The 20,468-nt window shown below is 46.9% G+C and overlaps 1 protein-coding gene across 6 annotated transcripts in view; it reads left to right on the plus strand.

Moving 5' to 3' along the window:
- Positions 1 to 20,468, plus strand: part of LOC122544349 (guanine nucleotide-binding protein G(I)/G(S)/G(T) subunit beta-2) — a 195,302-nt gene that overhangs the window by 99,747 nt on the left and 75,087 nt on the right. The gene's annotated exons all lie outside the window — the stretch shown is intronic.

Consider the following 20,468-nt stretch of genomic DNA (forward strand, 5'->3'; position numbering starts at 1 on the left):
CCCCCCACCCCACCCCACCCCCCCACCCTCACCCTCACCCTCCCCCCCCTCCACCCTCCCCCCCCACCCCTACCCTCACCCCCCCACCCTCACCCTCACCCTCTCCCCCCCCCTCACCCCCCACCCCCCCCGCCCTCACCCTCCCCCCCACCCTCACCCTCCCCCCCTCCACCCTCACCCTCCCCCTCCCCCCCCACCCTCACCCTCCCCCCCCACCCTCACCCCCCCCACCCTCACCCCCTCCACCCTCACCCCCCCCTCACCCCCCACCCCCCCCACCCTCCCCCCCCACCCCCCCACCCTCCCCCCCCTCACCCCCCTCACCCCCCCCCACCCTCACCCCCCCCACCCTCACCCCCCCCACCCTCACCCCCCCTCACCCCCCACCCCCCCACCCCCCCCTCACCCCCCACCCCCCCACCCCACCCTCCCCCCCACCCTCCCCCCCACCCCCCCCTCACCCCCTCACCCCCCCACCCTCACCCCCCCACCCTCACCCCCCCCCCCACCCCACCCTCACCCCCCCCCCCACCCTCACCCCCCCCCCCACCCCACCCTCACCCCCCCCCCCCCCACCCCACCCTCACCCCCCCCCCCCCACCCCCACCCTCACCCCCCCACCCCTCCCCCTCTAGGCTGAGAATTGAACATTAAAGCAGGTCACTGGAAGGAGGTGACTCACAGAGCATCCCACTGGCAAACATCCCTCTCATTGGGATTTTCTTGCATTTTTGTTTTTCTGCAAACTGATTCCTGCAAAACTCTCAATTTTTCACAAAAAAAACCCTCAAATTTTCAACTGCACTTTTGCAAATTGTGAAGCCTGCTAACATAATTAAAAAAAAATTAACTTGGATTTTCTTGCATGTTTTTATACAAATTGATTCCTGCAAAACTCCAATGTTTTTCTTAAAAAAAAATCCAGTTTTTAATTGGACTTTCCTAGGTGCTTTTGTAAATTATGAAGCCTGCTAACTTAATTTAAAATAAAACACTTTTTTAACTTGGATTTCCATACATTTTTATAAATTAATTCCTGCAAAACCCCAATTTTTTTGAAAAAATTCCATTTTTAACTTGACTTTCCTTGGTGTTTTTATAAATTATGAATCACACTAACTTAAATTTAAAAAAAAACATTATTTTTTAACTTGGATTTTCTTGCACAACTCTAATTTTTAAAAAATCCTATTTTTAACTTTGATTTTCTTTAGTATTTTTGTCAATAATGAATCCTGCCAGCTCTTAATTGTTAAAATTTAACTTGGAATTTCTTAATTTTTTTGCAAATTATGAATCCTGCCAACTCTCAATTGTTTAAAAAGATTACTTTAGACTTGGATTTTCTGGCATTTTTGCAAGTTATGCATCCTCCTTAACTTGTAATTTGAAGCAATCCTTTCAGATCATCTTGAATTTTTATGAATTATGAATCAATTTATGGAAAGGATGTTTTAATGTTTTTTTAGAAAAACATTCTACAGTTTTTAGGATACAGTTTCTCTAAATTGTAAGTGTTAATATTTTCATCTTATTCAATTAAAAATAATAATTGCCTTTTCTTGAATGTTAAGGTATAATGAGACCTCTGCAGCCATTAAAAAAAAGCACTTTTATTTTGCAATTTTTATCTTGCTTTTGTTTTTGGCTTTTTATAATTTTAGAAAGAGATCCCAAAATGTAGAAATGGTTGCTTATAATTTTTTTTTCTCTCTCTCTGCCCTGCTTTCTTGTGAGAATTTCCTGTCTTAAGAGGCCTCAGAGTTGAGAGGGAGAGAGAGCTTCATTTTCTGATTTGGGCTTGTGTTTTTAAACAATTCTGTGGACCGTTTTGTTTTGCTTTTTTTTAAAAAAGCTGGTGTGTTTTTATCTATTTTTATATTTTTATTGTTTTTTGTGCTCCTCTTACTTGTTTTTCCTTTGTGCCTCCATCTGTATCCTTTCCTACCTCCATAATCTTACATTTTTGTTTCACAATTGTCTGTCTTCTGCATATCTGTCATAGCTTGCATTCTATCAGCATTTATAAACCTTGGGATATTCCAGTTTAGTTCTGTGCTTCATATTTTAAAAACATTTTAAGCTTGGCCTTTGTTTTAAAGTATAATACTCTTGATGGTTTTCTTATTTTTCCAATGTCTATCCCCCCCCCCCCCCTCCTTCAGAGAGTAGGATTTTTACTTGTTTGAATTCAATAATGTCGTGTGTGATTCACCAGGGAGTGTGTATTGTCTGCGCAGAGTTAATGGTGCTTTGATTCTTTGTGCACTTCCTACAGAAAAAAAATAAATTTTGTTTATGGTAATGGAATATTTTACGTATTTTTGTTCGCTTGGGGATATTGCACGTTTACTTAACCTAATATCTGTTCTTGCGTGAGCGTTTATATGATTAAAGCTAGCCTCTTCATTAGCTTTCCTGTTCTACTCTCCACATTCCCTTGTTGGTGGATAATTTCCCTGTGCAGTTTGCTTCGTAGTTCACAGATCCTCACAAGGCTGCCGGATTTTGCATTTTTCTAACGGGGCGGCAGCCAGCGTTGTCTTTACAGGGGCAATGATTTGTTTCTCTCTTTCAGGATTTGACTGTCAGCCCTTCCTTGCTGTAATCGGGAGGACCTGATGCTTTGTTGAATGTAGTGGGGCCAATATTTAAAGCTTTCATTTTCCCTTTTTCCAACACCCCCCCCACCCTGTTTCCCTCATGTTCTTTTTTTTTTGTGTAATGGCGTGAGGGGAGGTTCCTGTCTCCCTTGTGCTCTCTTTCTCTCTGTCTCTCTCTCTCTCTAATTTTTAACAGCCTGTGATGGCACGGATGTGATGCATATGGTTAATGATCATGAGTATTCCATCGGCTGTTGCATTGTCGACTCTGGTATCTTTTGTTCGACCGTGCTCCCCGTTTTTCAAAATGTAATCCGTTTCTGGTTGTCATGCTTAACTGTTTCACTTTCAGCTTGGGCGGCACTTCGGTGTCAACTGTGCAAAACATCCTCTTCCTCATTGTGGTGCCTTTAGCATTTTAAGCCAGCACTGCCTGTTTGCAGGGTTTTATAACCCTCTGCCCTTCCAGTGTACACCCCTTGGAGGGTGGGGTGCTGGTGGAAAAACAAGTCGCATACGCTGCACAGATTTTTTTTTTAAAAACTGTACATTGATAATGCACCTTTGACATAATTAGCCATCTGTAAGGCCCTGCACAGGCGCGTTAACAAGCAAAATGTACATTGAGCCATGCAAAGGCAGGGAAACGAAAGCTGGGATAACAAGCTAGGTTTTCAGGAAGAAGTGGGGGGTGGGGTGGGGTGAAGAGAGAGAGACACAGAGACACAGAGGTGGGAACAAGGAATGAAATAAGGCTATATGATATAGAAGCAGAATTAGGCTATTTGGCCCATCTAGTCTGCACCGCCATTGGATCATGGCTGATAATGTTTCTCAACCCCACTGTCCTGCCTTTTCCTATCCCTTGATCTCCATAACAATCAAGAGCAACATTTAAAAGGCATTTGGATGGGTATATGACTAGGAAGGGTTTGGAGGGATATGGGCCGGGTGCTGGCAGGTGGGACTAGATTGGGTTGGGTTGTCTGGACGGGTTGGACCGAAGGGTCTGTTTCCGTGCTGTACATCTCTATGAATCTATGACTCGTAACTGCATCGCTCTTAAATACACTCAAAGACTTTGTCTTCACTGTGACAATGAGTTCCATAGATTCACCACACTGTGACTGAAGACAATCCTTCTCCTCTGTTCTAAAGGATCCACCCTGAGGCCGTGCCCTCGGGTCCTTGTCTCTTCTACGACTGAAAATGTCCTCTCTGCATCCACACTATCTAGGCCCCTGAGTATTCTGAAAGCTTCAATGAGATCCTAATTCTCATCCTTCAAAACTCCCAACAGGAACAGGCCCAGAGTCCTCAACTGGCTATTGTACAACAAGCCCTTCGTTTGCAGGAACTTTCTTGTAACCTCCTCTGGACCCTCTCCAACACCAGTACATCCTTCCTTAGGTACGGGGTCCCAAACAACTCACAATGCTCCATATCTAGTCTGACCAGAGCCTTATACAGCCTCAGCGGTACATCTCTCCTCTTGTATTCTAGCCCCTTTCCAATCCGGACCTTAGGGCCCAGACAGCTGAAGGCTTGGTGACTGATAGTGGAGCGAGGAAAATTGTGCAGGCTGCACAAAGTTCCAGAATTGGAGAGTTGGAATTTGAGGGTTGTGGCTGTGGAGGAGGACCTTGCAGTGGCATTATAGCTCAGAAACAAGGCATTTGGCTTAACTGCTATGTGCTGGAGTTGGTGCTCCAGATGTCCCAAGTGGTCATCACATCCTTCCTGTAACGTAGATGCTTTGGAGAAGGTGCAGAAGAGGCTTACTGGGATGCTGCCTGGTTTCAAGGGATATGAGCTATCTGGAGAGTCCAGAAAAACTCAGGTTATTATCTCTGGAGCAGCAGAGGCTGAGGGGAGAATTGATAGCATGGCTGTTCAATTGAGATGCATAGATAGGGTTGACTATCGAATCTTTTGCCCTGAGTTGAAATGTCTAACACTAAAGGACATACATTTAGGGTGAGAGGGGGAAAAATTCAAAGGAGATGCCAGGGGCAGGTTTGATTTACACGGGTTGGTAGAAGTCTGGAATGCGCTGCCAAGGTAGTGGTGGAGGCATTTACGATAGGCACATTCAAGGGACTTTTAGATAAGCACATGAATATGCAAAGAATAGAGGGATGTGGACCAAGTAGGCGAAAGGGAGGACTGCAGATGCTGGAGATCAGAGTAAAGAGTGTGGTGCTGGAAAAGCACAGCAGGTCAGGCAGCGTCCGAGGAGCTGGAGAATCGACACTTCGGCAAAAGCTCCTCATAGGAATGAGACTTGTGGGCTGAGGTGGTGGTGAGATAAATGAGAGGGGGTTGGGGCTGGGGTGGGGGGGGAATGGTCGCTGAGTGTGCACTAGGTAGATGAAGGTGGGGTAATGGTGATAGGTCGGAAAGGAGGGTGGAGCGGATAGATGGACAGGTTGTGAGGGCAGTGCCGAGTTGGAAGGTTGGAACTGGGATAAGGTGGGGGGGGGGCGCGGAGGGAGAAATGAGGAACTGGTGAAATCCACATTGAAACCATAGGGTTGGAAGGTCCCGAGGTGGAAGATGAGGCATTCTTCCTCCAGGCTTCAGGTGGTTAGGGTTTGGCGATGGAGGAGGCCCAGGACCTGCATGGGAGGAGGGGTTGAAATGTTTGGCTATTGGGCGGTGGGGTTGCTTGGGTGCGGGTGTCCCAGAGATGTTCTCTGAAGTGCTGTGGACCAAGGGCAGGCAGAAAGGATTAGTTTAATTTGGTGTCATGTTTGGCACATCGTGGTTGGTCGAAGGGTCTGTTTGTGTGCTGTACAGTTGTTATTCCAGTTAATAAAGTGTAGTTGCTGTTGGAATTCAGGAAGCCCAGAGCAAACTTTCCACACATCAAACTCCCCCAGTGGCAATACACAACTGATCTAGTTCATCAAGGGGTAAACATTTGCCAGGAAGAACATCTGTTGCTTTCTTTGAATAGTGGTGTGTGAGCATAAGAAAGTGCACTGGGGTTGGCTGAAACTTGCCCAACATGTGGGCAAGAGCAGAGGAATTCTGTCATCTGCTCCACTGCCCTGCCCATGTTCTTGTTGGTTCTCTTGGTACCATCTTGTGTGCCCAGTTATGCACACTGACACATTCATCTGTAAAACATCTTAAAGTTCACTTCACTTGATTGAAAGGTGCTATGTAAATGTAGCCAGCGATGGCGATGAGAAATCTCACCCTCAGACCCGAGCGATTTGAGTGGTTCAGTGCATTTTTTTCCCCCTTCGGTCAGTTTCTGTCCTCCTGAGAGTTTGATCTTGTCCAAAACCCTCCTATCTCATGTCGTAACTCTCATCCATTCACCCCCTCTTGGATTCGGTGACCTGCACTAAATGCCTGTTTGCTTTCAAATCCTTCTGCCATCTTTCCTCTTCTGATCTCTGCAATCTCCTTCAGTCCCACAACCCTGAGATTACTTAGATTACTTCGATTACTTACAGTGTGGAAACAGGCCCTTCGGCCCAACAAGTCCACACCGACCCGCCGAAGCGCAACCCACCCATACCCCTAAATTTACCCCTTTAAACTAACACTATGGGAAATTTAGCATGGCCAATTCACCTGACCCGCACATCTTTGGACTGTGGGAGGAAACCGGAGCACCCGGAGGAAACCCACGCAGACACGGGGAGAATGTGCAAACTCCACACAGTCAGTCGCCTGAGTCGGGAATTAAACCCAGGTCTCTGGCGCTGTGAGGCAGCAGTGCTAACCACTGTGCCACCATGCCGCCCAAGATCTCAGTGAGCCTCTTAATGCCAGCCCCTTGAACATCTCCCTGTTTGCAGCTGCCTTGGCCCCCAAGCTCTAGATGTCTGTCTCTCTTCCTTTGAAGATGCTATGTAAAACACTTCCTCCTTGACCAGACTATCAGCTGTCAGTCAGAGTTAGCAGTACAGGTCCAGTTAAGAGCCCACCAGTATAGCTCCAGAGGTGACTGCAAGTCGATGATGCTGATTGGACTTTGCGTTCTAAGAGCTGTTTAACTGCAGTGGATCACAGACTCTCAGCCCAACCGTGTGTCTATTATGATAGGTTTTGTGTGCACCCCCCTTTCTTGTAGTTATTTGAAAAATCTTTTATGCTGTTGGTAAAACTTCAGCACCTTTCTTGTAGTTATTTGAAAAATCTTTTATGCTGTTGGTAAAACTTCAGCACCACGCTCCTGATCCCTTTGGGCATTCGGTGTGGGCAAGTCAGGGGACCTTCTCGTAGTTTGCTCCTGGGCCTGGTCAGTTTGGCCATTAGCGGGTTTGGGCAGTGGAGGGGGGTCCTGAACTGCTGACCGTCTGCCCCTCTTCCAAGTCTACATTCATGACCGGGTGGCCTTGGAGAGGGAACAGGCGCTGTCCACCCTTGATTTGTTTAGGTCAAAAAAAATCACATGACAGCAGGTTCAAGTGCACCGGGTTTATTTGGAAACACTAGCTTGTGGAGCCTCGCTCCTTGGTAGCACCTGAAGGCAGAGCCAGGGTCTGAAGGGTTGTTTATTCAAATAAACGTGGTGGACTGGAACCTGATGATGTGAGTTTTGACCTTGTCCAATCCAGTCCAACACCAGCAACTCCCCACCATTGGTTCATCAAGTCACAGAGATGTACAGCACAGAAACAGACCCTTTGGTCCAACCAGTCCATGCTGACCAGAAATCCCAACCCAATCTAGTCCCACCTGCCAGCACCCGGCCCATATTCCTCCAATTGTACCAGCCTCCGCCACTTCCTCTGGCAGCTCATTCCATATATGCAGTACCCTCTGTGTGAAAAAGTTGCCCCTCAGGTCCCTTTTAAATCTTTCGCCTCTCACCCTAAACCTATGACCTCTAGTTCTGGACTCTTTCTTCCGCCCCCCCCCGAAAAGACATTGCCTATTTATCCTATCCATGCCCCTCATAATTTTGTAAACCTCTATAAGGTCACCCGTCAGCCTCCGACGCTCCAGGGAAAACAGCCCCAGCCTGTTCAGCCTCTCCCTATAGCTCAAATCCTCCAACCCTGGCAACATCCTTGTAAATCTTTTCTGAACCCTTTCAAGTTTCACAACATCTTTCCGATAGGAAGGAGACCAGAATTGCACGCAATATTCCAACAGTGGCCTAACCAATGTCCTGTACAGCCACACATGACCTCCCAACTCCTGTACTCAATACTCTGATCAATAAAAGAAAGCATACCAAATACCACCTTCACTCCAAGGTCTCTTTGTTCAGCAACACTCCCTAGGACCTTACCATTAAGTGTATAAGCCCTGCTAAGATTTGCTTTCCCAAAATGCAGCACCTCGCATTTATTTGAATTAAACTCCATCTGCCACTTCTCAGCCCATCAAGTCCAGATCCTGTTGTAATCTGAGGTAATCTTCTTCGCTGTCCACTACACCTCCAATTTTGGTGTCATCTGCAAACTTACTAACTGTACCCCTTATATTCACATCCAAATCACTTATATAATCGACTAAAAGCAAGTGGACCCAGCACTGATCCTTGTGGCACTCCACTGGTCACAGGCCTCCAGTCTGAAAAACAACCCTCCACCACCACCCTCTGTCTTCTACCTTTGAGCCAGTTCTGTATCCAAATGGCTAGTTCTCCCTGTATTCCGTGAGATCTAACCTTGCTCATCAGTCTCCCATGGGGAACCTTGTCGAACACCTTAATAATGTCCATATAGATCACGTCCACCGCTCTGCTCTCATCACTCCTCTTTGTTATTTCTTCACAAAACTCAATCAAGTTAGTGAGACATGCTTTCCCATGCACAAAGCCATCCTGACTTTTCCTAATCGGTCCAAATACATGCCCGTCAGGATTTTGTCCAGCACCGAGGTCAAGCTCACCGCTCTACAGTTCCCTGGCTTGTCCTTACCACCCTTCTTAAACTGGCACCACGTTAGCCAACCTCCAGTCTTCCGGCACCCACCTGTGACTATCGCTGATATAAATATCTCAGCAAGGGGCTCAGTTGCCCTGGTTAGAGAGAGGTTGGCACCACCGTGTAGAATGTTATCTCCCCTTTGGTGCTTTCCATGTAAGTTATTCAGTTGGTAACCACCAGTGATCTCCTGGTGATGGTTAATAGATGCAAAATAGCACAGGTGGTTTGGTGATGGGAGGGTGAGAAAATGTTCGGTAAGAGCACTTCTGGATATGACAAAAATAAAAGCTGGATCCTCGGAAAGGGAGTGCTCGGTGTTCACTAGCCTTTAGGAATGGTGGGGTCCTCATTGGAGATGAGGTAACACAGAAGGTAGGAACAGGAGTAGGCCATTCAGCCCCTTGAGCCTCCCTGCAGTTCAAGGCTGATCATTGAGCTCGATTCTCTGATTCCACCCTCCTCCCAGATCCCTTGGTCTCTTTAGAATGAGAGAAATCTTGATCCCATGTGTCAGAAATAGAGAGAGAATGAGAAGAGGAAATAGTGAGGTTGTACATGAAAGTACATTATCCTCCCCCCCCCCCCCCCCGCCTCACCAATACAGTTTTGCTTTAGTTCCCCACCTCCTCCTCTTGTCATCTTTACTGTCAGGCCAACCTTTGGGGGCAGTGTCTATGATTTATTAGTCAAGGGAGGAGGATATCAACTGGGCCTTGCTGGTGAGATCCACGTCCCATAAATGAACAGGGCGAACTTGTCAAGTAAAGTGGTTGAGCTAACAGTGGCAGGTTTTATTTCAGGAGGATGGCAGAGTGGAGGCCCACCTTTGTTAAATGGGCTTCGAATTAACTGAGAGTTGAGCTACTCTGAGGGAAAATTGCATTTGAGTCAGATGAACTGTGAGTGATGTGGCGCACGCCAAGGGGGGAAAAAAAAAGCGATTGCACGTTGACATTTCTGTGGCCTCCATCTCTTCTGACTGGTAGCTTGTAGGGGTGCAGAGGAGTGGGAGGAGAGTGAGCGAATGGGCTCTTGTCCCTCAAACTGGCTATGATCGAGATATGTGAGCACTTGGAAGACAGAAGCAGTGACACAGTGCAAGGGAGAGCTGTCCTACTAACCCTCATGAAATGACATATTAAGCAATGCATTTATCTTCAGGCTAGACCTGAGTTCAAGTTGTTCTTTTGATGTGATAATGCCAAGAGAGTCTAATGGACATTGATTTTTGCAGTGGTGGGAATGTTCCGAGTGCCCACTGAGTGAAATTTCACAGGCTCTGTGGGCAATAGCATCTGACATTTCATGCTGTCAGCTCTGGCTGAAACAAGCTGAACGTTGATCCATCTTGGGTGAAGGGTGGGAAGAAGGAGTTGCATTTATATAACCACGTGCACTGTCTTGGGATGTCACGCAAGACCTTGTGGCTTTTTTCCTCTGGAGTAAATTCAATGTAACAGTGGGCACTGTTCTGTCCTGTAAAGAGCAACAAGACAGTGACCAAATAAAATGGCTTTGTGTTTGTGTTCAAGGTTGAATATCAGCCAGGGCACAGGGGAGTGCTCCCTCTTTGAATAGTGCCACAGGATTTTATTTTTTTACCTCCCCAGTTGAGAAGGAGTGGTGGGGCTTCAATGTGAGAGGAGCAGAATGTAAAGGTGTGAATGCCATCCTGCAGTTAGGTAGAGCTTTAAGCCTGTGCTAAAAGGCGACCCTTTTTAAGGATGGATGTGAATGCATTAGGAACTGTTCAGGGAAGGTTTCTTCAATTGATATCTGGCCTGAAAGAAACACGAAAAAGCTGGAGATATGTAGCAGGGCCTGTGGAAAGAGGAACCAAATGAACTGTTCGAGTCTGACATGACTCCTTTTCATATCGAAACAATAGCTCTGTTTCTGTCTCCACAGATGCTGCCAGACCTGCTGAGTTTCTCCAGTATTAGAGTAGAGGTCTACAGCACAGGAAAAAGGACCTTTTGAGTCTGTGCCTAACTGTTGTAATTCCATTTGCCAGCACTTGGCCCATACTCTTGTATGGTCTGGATCTCAAGTGCACATCCAAATACTACTACAGTGCTATGAGGGTTTCTGCCTATGCCACCCTGACGAGCAATGAGTTCTGGATTCCCACCACCCTCCAGGTGAAATAGTTTTCCTCTAAATTTCCTGTCCCTTACCTTAAATCTATCCCCTGGTCATTGATCTCTCCTCTGAGGGGAAATGTTTCTTTCTGTCTCCCCTCTCTGTGAACCTCATGTGACATCTATCAATTGTGCGTGATATATTATGAGGAGCGATAGGACAGGTGAGCTTGGGGTTTAGAATGATACAAGGTGATCTTGATATATTTTTAAAAAAAAACCTCCAAGGTTGTGAAGGTGGATGCTGAAAGGATATTTCCCTTTTTATGAGAGAAACTGTGCCCTCTGGTCCTAGAGTAATGGTAAAGGATCTCCCATTTTAAGGTGAAGACTAGGAATCTTTTCCCTGAGGCTTGTGCAACTTTGGAGCTCTCGTCCTCAGTCCAGGTGGGGTGATTTGAATATTTTTTAAGCTGGACGTGAATGGGTTGTTGGGGAAAGTGGAAAAAGATGGAACTGAAATGTAATTGGATCAGCCACAACCTTACTGAATGACAGAGCAAGCCCAGGCAGCTGCATGGCCTACTCCTGCTAATTGGTGGGTTTCATGTCTCATTTGTAAGACAGTACCTCTGACAGAGCAGTACACCCTCAGTACTGCATGGGAATGTCAGCGTGGACTTGAGTCTATCAAGATTAAAGTTTTTGCTCATTGGGGGATGGAGTCTAGGTTGCAATGTACATGTTTGTCAGTAGATGATGTTGGGGACATTCAGTGCCAACATTATTGGGCTTGTGTTCCTTTTTGACTATTTTTGTCATTCCTGGGCTCTTCAGCTGGGCGGGCAGACTGACAAGTCGGGGTGGCTACCCTCCAACAATTCTCCAGTTTTGATTCGGATTTCCAGTGTCTATCGGCTTTCTGCTTCCATCCCGCCCTGTCTCCCTATCTTATTTTAATCAACCATGGGCATTGTTGGCAAGTTCAGTATTTTGCTGCGTTATCCCAATTGCCCTTGAAGATGGTGAGCTGTCACTTTTGAATGTAGCGGAGTGGCCATTTAAAATTCTGTGTGCCAGATTGGAATGATTTTCTGACCTAAAGAACGTGAATGGACCAGATGGATTTTAATGATAATCTCCTAACATTTTAATCCAGGTTAATAGGATTTACATTTTCCAGATGCCGTAGTGGAATGTGGACCTGCGCCTCCAGCTGATTTAGTTCAGGCGTTTGGAACCTTGAATCTATTAAAATTTCTACAATGGGTGCTTGCTTTCCTTCTCACAGTAGCACAGGGAAGGCGCAGAGGGTAAAAACCAGGACTGCAGGTGTTGGAAACCAGAGTCTAGATTAGAGTGGTGCTGGAAAAGTGCAGCAGGAAAATCCTGATGAATGGAAGGAGCAGAGTCTGCTTTCGTGTACCATATTTAAACACTTCCACCAAATCCCCCCCCATAATCTTCTGCTACACGATCACAACAGTCGGAAAGTATCTTGTTTTCTCTTTGGAGTGCCTCACAGCAGGCAGTGTCCTACTGAACCAATGTTGTGCTGTCCACGGCCTCCACCTTCTCATCTGAGGCCTTAAGATGTAAGGAGGCACATTGGGCCGCTTGTTGTGTTGAGTCTGTTCGAGACCCGTGGAGATCATGGCTGATCTGATAACCCTCAACTCCACTTTCCTGCCTTTTCCCTTACTGATTTCAAAATCTGTCTGTCTCCCACCTTAAAGATACTTAATGATGCAGCCTTTTCCAGTAATGGGTTCCACCACTTCACTACACCTGAGAAGAACATCCTCCTCACCTCTGTCTTAAATGGATGACCCTTTGCCCTGGAAGAGTGCCCTTTCATCCTGGAATCTTTGACAAGGAAAAGTGACTCCTCTGCGTCTACCCTGCCTACTCTCCTGAGAATATTTCTGTACGATGTATTGATTGCTTATATTGCCTTGTGAATCCACATTCTCAAAACTCTTGTGATATTTGAAGTTAGCTGTCTTCCCCTCTCTTCTGGGGGAAAAAAAAAGTTACTTTTAAGTTTTAACCAAAATATCTCCACAAACTGTGCTTTTTTGTCTGCCTATTTCATCATTACCAATATGCTTTTTCAGCTTGAAAATGTTTTACCCTGTCTCCTCTTTTAATACCATATGCAAATTTAGATGCAACTCCCTTGATAGTCTAGCTCTTTTTTGAGATTGCTGATGTCTACAGCGATTAACACAGAACTGAACACTCTGGGACACTACTCTTCACATCCAACCACTGAGAAATTGCCCTTAGCCCTGTTCCCCACTCATTCCTCTTTCTTTTACCTGGGTTTCTGTGAAGCTTCCTCCTGACTCCCACCAATTCAAAGACACCTTGGTTTGCTGAGTTATCTCTGACATGGTATCTTGTCAAAAGCTGTCTAAAAGTTCATGTACACTGCATCTGCTGCTTTCCTCAAACTGCCCCGTTTCCTGGAGGCACTCTGCTCAGATTTACGAAGGTAGAGTTGGATGCTCTGATTCCATCTTGGCGGCTGCTGCTTTAATTATTTTTGTAGACTTCCCTGTTTACTACTTCATTCCTCTGAATTCAAGATCCTCTGCTAATGCGCCTCCTGATTACTTTTATCTTGTGTTTATGGGTGTTTTCCCTCCTTATTTGTGTTTCTCCTGTGGCAGTCAGGTAGCCCTCCAGGTTTTGTCATTAGTCCTACCATCCAAAACCAGTGCTACTGACAAGGCTTCCTTCTTCCATGACCCTGATTTCCCACCCGCGATGGTTGACAGGTCCCTCGACTGCATCTGACCTATCAGTCCTGCTTCTCCGCCCCCCCCCCCCCCCACCCCACCACCAAACCTTGCTCCTTCCAATCACACTCAACAGTGAGCGCATACCCCTTGCCCTCTCACTTTTCATCCCATCAGCCTCCGCATTCAAAGGATCATCCTCTGTATTTTTCGAACAACTACGGCAGAGCGCGACATCTTCCCTCCCCGTTCCCTATGTCTGCATTTCGCAGGGACCGTGCTGCCCATAATCATCTACCAAAGGATGCCAGTGGAAAGTAAATGGTAGAAGGAGCAATGATGACATGAGAAACACTGGAACATGCTGCTTGAGAGTGTGGTGAAGGTAGATTCTGTGATGGCTTTCAGAAGGGCGTCAGATGATTATCCCCCCAAAAAAAACCCCCAAATACATTGAAGTTGTACAGGCGGGAGAGTGGGACAAGGTAAAGTGTTCCTGCTCAGTGAAACTATGGGCCGAATGGCTGCCTTCCATTGCGCTCCTGTTTTGTGATCCTGAGTGCCAGCGAGCTAGTTGCAGGCCTTCAGCAGGAGTTACTGTCTGAAGTGGGACTGCTGACCATCTTACACCCTCCTGGGCCCCACTGAGACTTCGCAGCACCCACTGTTAAGGTGAAGTAACTCGGCAGTTCCTCGCTCGAGCTGGTTGTTTGCTGATTGCAGCCGAGAGAAATGGAGCATTGTTGATCAAGCGTTGGCTTCGAGTGTGTTGACGTACATTGGAACGGGTGTGTTTTAGGTCTATGACGTACAGTCACTGCATCAACTTTACGTGGGATCTGAGAAGCATCGGTCGCTATAGGTAATGTTGTCGAATATGATGCAAATCTCTTCTGACGTTGGGGGCCTCGAGTAACCTGAGCATGGGGTAATTTTGGCTCAGTCATTTTGGGTATGAAGCCACAGTCAATATAAAAAAAACCTCAGTGAAATGATTGTCCCTGTTTTGCCACTGTGTTTGTGTTTGCTAGTTCTTCCTGTGTCTTTTTGCGTAAGGTTATGTCCATTTTGTCAACATTATCTTGTCTATTTTTTTTTTAACCCAGTTAAAAAAGCTGTGTTTCTGCAGAATGGTACAGGACAGAAGGGGGGGGGTTGTGCATTTGGCCCATTGTGCCAATGCTGGGTCTTATAGGAACTATCCAGTTTGTTTCTCCTTCCTCTCTGCCTCCATCCACACTCTCACTCTCTTTCTTTCTGTCTCCCTCCCCCTCTTCTCCCCCCCTTGCACTTACACACACGCAGACACAAACACACACACGCGCGCGCGCGCACACACACACACACACGTGCGCGCGCAGACACACACACACAGACGCACACACACACACACACGCACGCAGACACAAACACACACGCAGACACACACACACATGCTGTCCCTTTCAGCAGTAACTGCTGTATCATTGTCTGGTGCCACTTTCAGAGAGAGTGTTCTCCAGATTGTACCCAATGCATGGTTGCATTTTCCAAACCAAGCTCCTCATGTTTATACCACCCTGCCATGTTGTCTAAAGGTAATGTAACTCCTCAGCAAGGTGGAACCGGAGCACCATGGGCTGGGCTTAGGAGAGCAGTTAGAAGGGTGAATGGTACTGCTGTTCTAGAGTCTTTGCTTTAGCTTTAGTCACTTTCTGAAACTGAGAGAGCTCAGTCTTTTAAAATGTAGTGTGGATAGGGAGAAAGCATTTCCACAGACAGGACGGCCCCGGCAGAGGGGAAAGATGCTTTGCCTGCCTGAAAGAGCACTGGAAACCGACTCAACTTGGACTGCTACGGATCCTGTTCTGAAAAGAGCAGAATTCGGTGTAGAGCCATATTGGTTTGTGGTTTAAGGGGATAGTCCTTTGAGAGTCTTGAGTAAATTGGGCTAACATTCTCGGGATTTTAAAAGGCGATCTCCTCAAACGCTACAAGATTTTGAAGGGGTTTTGACAGCACCGACGTAGTTTCTGCTGCTCGGGGAATCTGAAATGGTGGGGTGTGGGGAGAGCAATAGGATAAGAGGTTGATCGTTTCGGACTGAGGTGCGGAGAACATTCTTCGCTCAGGGAGACTGTGAATCTTTTGGAATTTTGTCCTTGACGGGAGGTGGACGCTCAGTCGTTGAATTTATTTTAAAGTCTGGGTTGATAGATCCTTGGTGCCTCGGGGAATCAGGGGGGTGTGGGTTGAGGGCAGGAGAATGGCATTGAAGCCCAAGATCATCCATGATCCAGCTGAATGATGGAACAAGCTCGATGGGCTGAATCGTTTGCTTCTGCTTGGATTCTTGTGGAAGAGGGAACTGAGAGGGGGGGGGGAAGAGTCTGCGCCCATTCTAAGCCAGTATCCTTCCCCTGTGTCATGTGATTTGATGGAGGTTATTGGTGGTGGGACATCTTCCAGTGTTTTGCTCAAGTAGCTGTTATCGCCTCGCTCAGTCTCAACATGGAGTGCTGCTGGGGCCAAGGAAGGTGTGGTTTGTTACTTTTATGTCAACTAACTGAGCTGATGGAATTGAGCCTGGGATCTTGTGGTCTGTATGGCTTGTGATTCTGCCAGGTGGTGGAGCAGGAGGAGGCTGTTCAGCTCTTCAAACCTACGCACCCTTTCAGTGAGATAAGGGCTGGCCTATACTTCACCAATTTCCTGCATTGTCCCCATATCCCCTGATGTTATTGTGTGGCACAGGTCAATTTCTGTTGATGCAGCAAGTGTCTGTCACTTGGAGGCAGCACACTATTGTTCCCATTGGAAATCAGCTGTCATGGGATGTGGATGTTGCTAATTGCTCTTGAATTGGGTGGCTTGCTGGGGCATTTCAGAGGGCAGTTAAGAGTCTGGAGTCACACGTTGGCCAGACTGGGCATTAGTGAACCAGATGGGTTTTTACAACAATAGGTATCTGTTGTTATTACTGAGAGACTGGCTTAATATTGTTCGAGGATTCTTAATTGAGTTTTAATTCCACTGCTGCTGTGGTTGGATTTGAACCCATGTCCCCAAAGTGTGTCTGAATTGCTAGTACCTTGACATTACCACAATGTCACTGCCTCCCCCTACGATTTGTGGGTTTTTATTTACCCGAGTATATTTCACTACTGAAGGGTTTTCCGTGGTCCCTCGGTGTGCCATAAGAGCCTTGGGCTGACGGGTTGTGGCATATACTCCAAGCTTTAGTGGGTCATTCAACGTTGCCGGAAGACTGGAGCTTGACTAACGTGGTGCCACTGTTTAAGGGTTGTAAGTACAAAGCAGAGAACTATAGACGGGTGAGCCCGTTGTCGGTGGAGGGCATGTTGTTGGAGGGAATCCTGAGGGACAGGATGTACATGTCTTTGGAAAGGCAAGGACTTATTAGGGATAGTCAACATATGGCTTTGTGCGTGGGAAATCGTGTCTCACAAACTTGATTGAGCTTTTTGAGGAAGTAACAAAGAGGATTGAGGGCAGAGCGGTAGTTGTGATATAGACTTCAGTAAGGTTTTTGACCAGGTTCCCCATGGGAGATTGATTAGCAAGGTTAGATCTCACGGAATACAGGGAGAACTAGCTCAAAGTTAGACAGAGGGTGATGGTGGAGGGTTGTTTTTCAGACTGGAGGCCTGTGACCAGTGGAGTGCCACAAGGATCGGTGCTGGGCCCTCTACGTTTTGTCATTTACATAAATGATTTGGATGTGGGCATAAGAGGTACAGTTAGTAAGTTTGCAGATGACACCAAAATTGGAGGTGTAGTGGACAGCGAAGAGGGTTACCTCAGATTACAACAGGATCTGGATCAGATGGGCAATTGGGCTGAGAAGTGGCAGATGGAGTTTAATTCAGATAAATGCGAAGTGCTGCATTTTGGGAAAGCAAATCTTAGCAGGACTTATACACTTAATGGTAAGGTCCTAGGGAGTGTTGCTGAACAAAGAGAGCTTGGACTGGAGCAACGTATGAGGTTCAGAAGCCTTCACTCATAGCTCCTTGAAAGTGGACTCGCAGGTAGATAGGATAGTGAAGAAGGTGTTTAGTATGCTTTAGTGTTGGAGGCTAGTACAATTGGAACAGATATCTGGGTGGGTATATGAATAGGAAGGTTATGGGCCCGTGGCAGGTGGGGCTAGATTTAGGTTGAGATATTGGTAAGTATGGACGAGTTGGACTGAAGGATCTGTTTCTGTGCTTACATCTCTGACTCTGTGTGACCCTGGACCTTGGAACGTGCAGGCTGTCATTGACAACTCTGTCCTGGCAAATCCAGGAATGATTGGTCAGACCAGAGCCTGGTTCACTCGGTCTACAGCAGTCGATATTTATCTTGGTGTGTGTTTGTGCGTGTTTTACTTTGTGCGTCCTCTGGCTCAAACCCTTTTAGCTATTGGAAGGATGTTTTAAATTTTACCTAATGGCTGACTGGATCATGTTTTAACCTCTTGCATTGTGTTCCTAGGTTTGGTAATTGATGTGGCAACACAGTTGTGACATTTGGCTACATCGGTCAGTTAGGCATTTATTCTGTGTGTCGACAGTAGTCCCATTCCCATGTAAACACCCTGTGCTCCAGTTTCCTTTTTTATATGTCCCTTCATCAATCACCCATCCAATCTTTTCAGTACTTAAGTGACCTCGCCAAGTTAGTGTCTGCAGAGCTGACAAGGTGAAAGTGTTCCTGTTGGTGGAAAAATCGATAGCAAGAAGGTAATTGGCAAAGGACGCAACGGGGAAACTTTTTTTAACGTGCAGTGAGTAGTTAGGATCTGGAAAGCATTGCCCAACACTATGGTGGAGGCCAGCTCAATTGAGGCTTTCAAGAGGGAATTGTCTGCATGAGTTTCCTCTGGTTTCCTTCCACAGTCCAGCGGTGTGCAGGTTGGCTGTTGCTGAACTGCTCATTGTGTCCAGAGCTTGGAGAATGTGGGGATAGGGTGGCTCTGGATGGAATGCTTTTTGGAGGGGTGGTGTCAACTTGATGGGTCAAATGGCCTGCTTCAACAGTGTTGGGATTCTGTGATTCGATGGGCATTGTTCCTTGAGTGAGCCAGTGTGATCAATGGCTGCCTCATGTGCCTGGAGCCATCCTGTGACTGCAATTACTGGCCTCAGCTGTTGATTCTGCTCATGTAATCCACTGGCTTTCAATCCTCTCTTTCCACACCCCCCACTGCCCCACCCTGTATGTCCTCTCACTTATAGTTAGTCTCGTCTGCTTTCATTTGGTATCCTCTTGCATCCTGTGGGAAGGAAATACATTGAGATGCATTTGGCTCCCTCCAACCTGGGGGCTGTGACTGCAGGGTGATGGCTGGCTGTGCTGGAGATGCCCCGAGTCAAGACATGGCTACTTGCAGAGCCATCGCATGAATTGTGGATGTTGTACTGGGAAGTGATTTGCACAGCACTCCAGCTTGCATTTGGACTGTTGGCAATGGCTCCGGAACTTTCCCCAAATCTGATTGCTTGAAGTGCTCGCAACAGTGGTTTCATTGACCAGAAAACAACATCGCTGGGAGGCTAAGGATTATGACACCACGTCATAAGCTGAAACCACGTCATTCCAACTCTGTCTCGAGGGAAGGAGCCTGAATTTGTGGTCTCTGCCTTTTTGTGGGATTATTCTCTTGCCTTCATGGCGTGAATAACCATTGAGTTTACCACACTTGCGGTTATGCTCCTGCACATGTACAGAGAGGCTGTTTTGGGCTATTTTGCCCTTGTAGCATGCGCTTTTTTTAAAAAAAAAAAATTCTTTGATAGACTGTTCTCTGTCTGATGGCACCCTCAGGCAAGGTATGAGGTTCAGAAGCCTTTGTGGTGACCTCAGCTAGTATAGGAATTAAACCCATGCTGCTGTTCTCACTCTGATCACAAATCATCTGTCCTGCCAACTGAGCTAATTGTCTGCCAAGGCCAGTTTTTTTGCTGCCCACTCCAATTGCCCCTGAACTGAATGACACACTTGGCCTTTTCAGAGGGTAGTTAGAAGTCAGCCATGTTTGCTGTGGGATCTGGAGTCACGTAGGCCAGATCAGGTAAGGGCTGTTACACTGAAACTTAGCAAATACTTACAGAGCTCAACAGGGTAATCGCAAGAACGGCGTTTGCCCTAGTTGCTGAGTCTCAAACCAGGGGACAGAGTCACAGAATAAGAGGCAGGCCGTTGAAGACTGAAGTGAGGACTTTGTTCAAAGGTGGGGAATTTTTGGAATTCTGTACCCCAGAACACTTTTTGGTCACTCAACCATTATTAATTTCTGTTTTGAGCATAATCAGACTTCCAGAGATGAATCAAAGGTTGCAGGACAGCAGCATTGAGAAAGAGGTGATTGGCGCAATCATCTTTGATTGGTCGGGGAAGTTTCGATGGGCTGAATGATGTACTTCTGTACATGGCTTGATAGATTGCCTTCGCAGCAGTGAAGCAGAGGACCATGTGATGTCTGAGCAGAGTTTGGCCATTCAGCTCATCAAGTTTGCTCTGCCATTTGAGTGTGGCTTCTCAACCTCATTCTCTTGTCTTCTCTCTGTAACCTTTTGAACCCTTTATCAATCCAGAACCTCATTCTGTTTTAAATACATTCGATGATTTGGCCTCCACTGCCCTCTGTGGCAACGTGTTCCACAGATTTACCCCCCCCCCCCCCCCCCGCCGTCTGAAGAAATTCCTCCTCCTCTCCATTCGAAAGGCTCATCCCTTTATTCCGAGGATGTGTCCTCCAGTCCTAGTTTTGGTAGAGTCATCGAGATGTACAGCGCGGAAACAGGCCCTTCGGTCCAACCCGTCCATGCTGATCAGATATCCCAACCCAATCTAGTCCCACCTGCCAGCACCCGGCCCATATCCCTCCAAACCCTTCCTATTCATATACCCATCCAGATGCCTTTTAAATATTGCAATTGTACCCGTCTCCACTGCGTCGTCTGGCAGCTCATCCCATACACGTACCGCCCTCTGTGTGAAAAAGTTGCCCCTTAAGTCCCTTTTATATCTTTCCCCTCTCACCCTAAACCTATGCACTCTAGTTCTGAACTCCCCGATCCCAGGGAAAATGCTTTGCCTATTTATCCCCTCCATCCCCCTCATAATTTTGTAAACCTCTATAAGGTCACCCCT

Source organism: Chiloscyllium plagiosum, unplaced genomic scaffold, assembly GCF_037043375.1.
Source record: "Chiloscyllium plagiosum isolate Xiang-an unplaced genomic scaffold, Cpla_swu_hap1 HiC_scaffold_44, whole genome shotgun sequence".
NCBI classification, from domain to species: Eukaryota; Metazoa; Chordata; class Chondrichthyes; order Orectolobiformes; family Hemiscylliidae; genus Chiloscyllium; species Chiloscyllium plagiosum.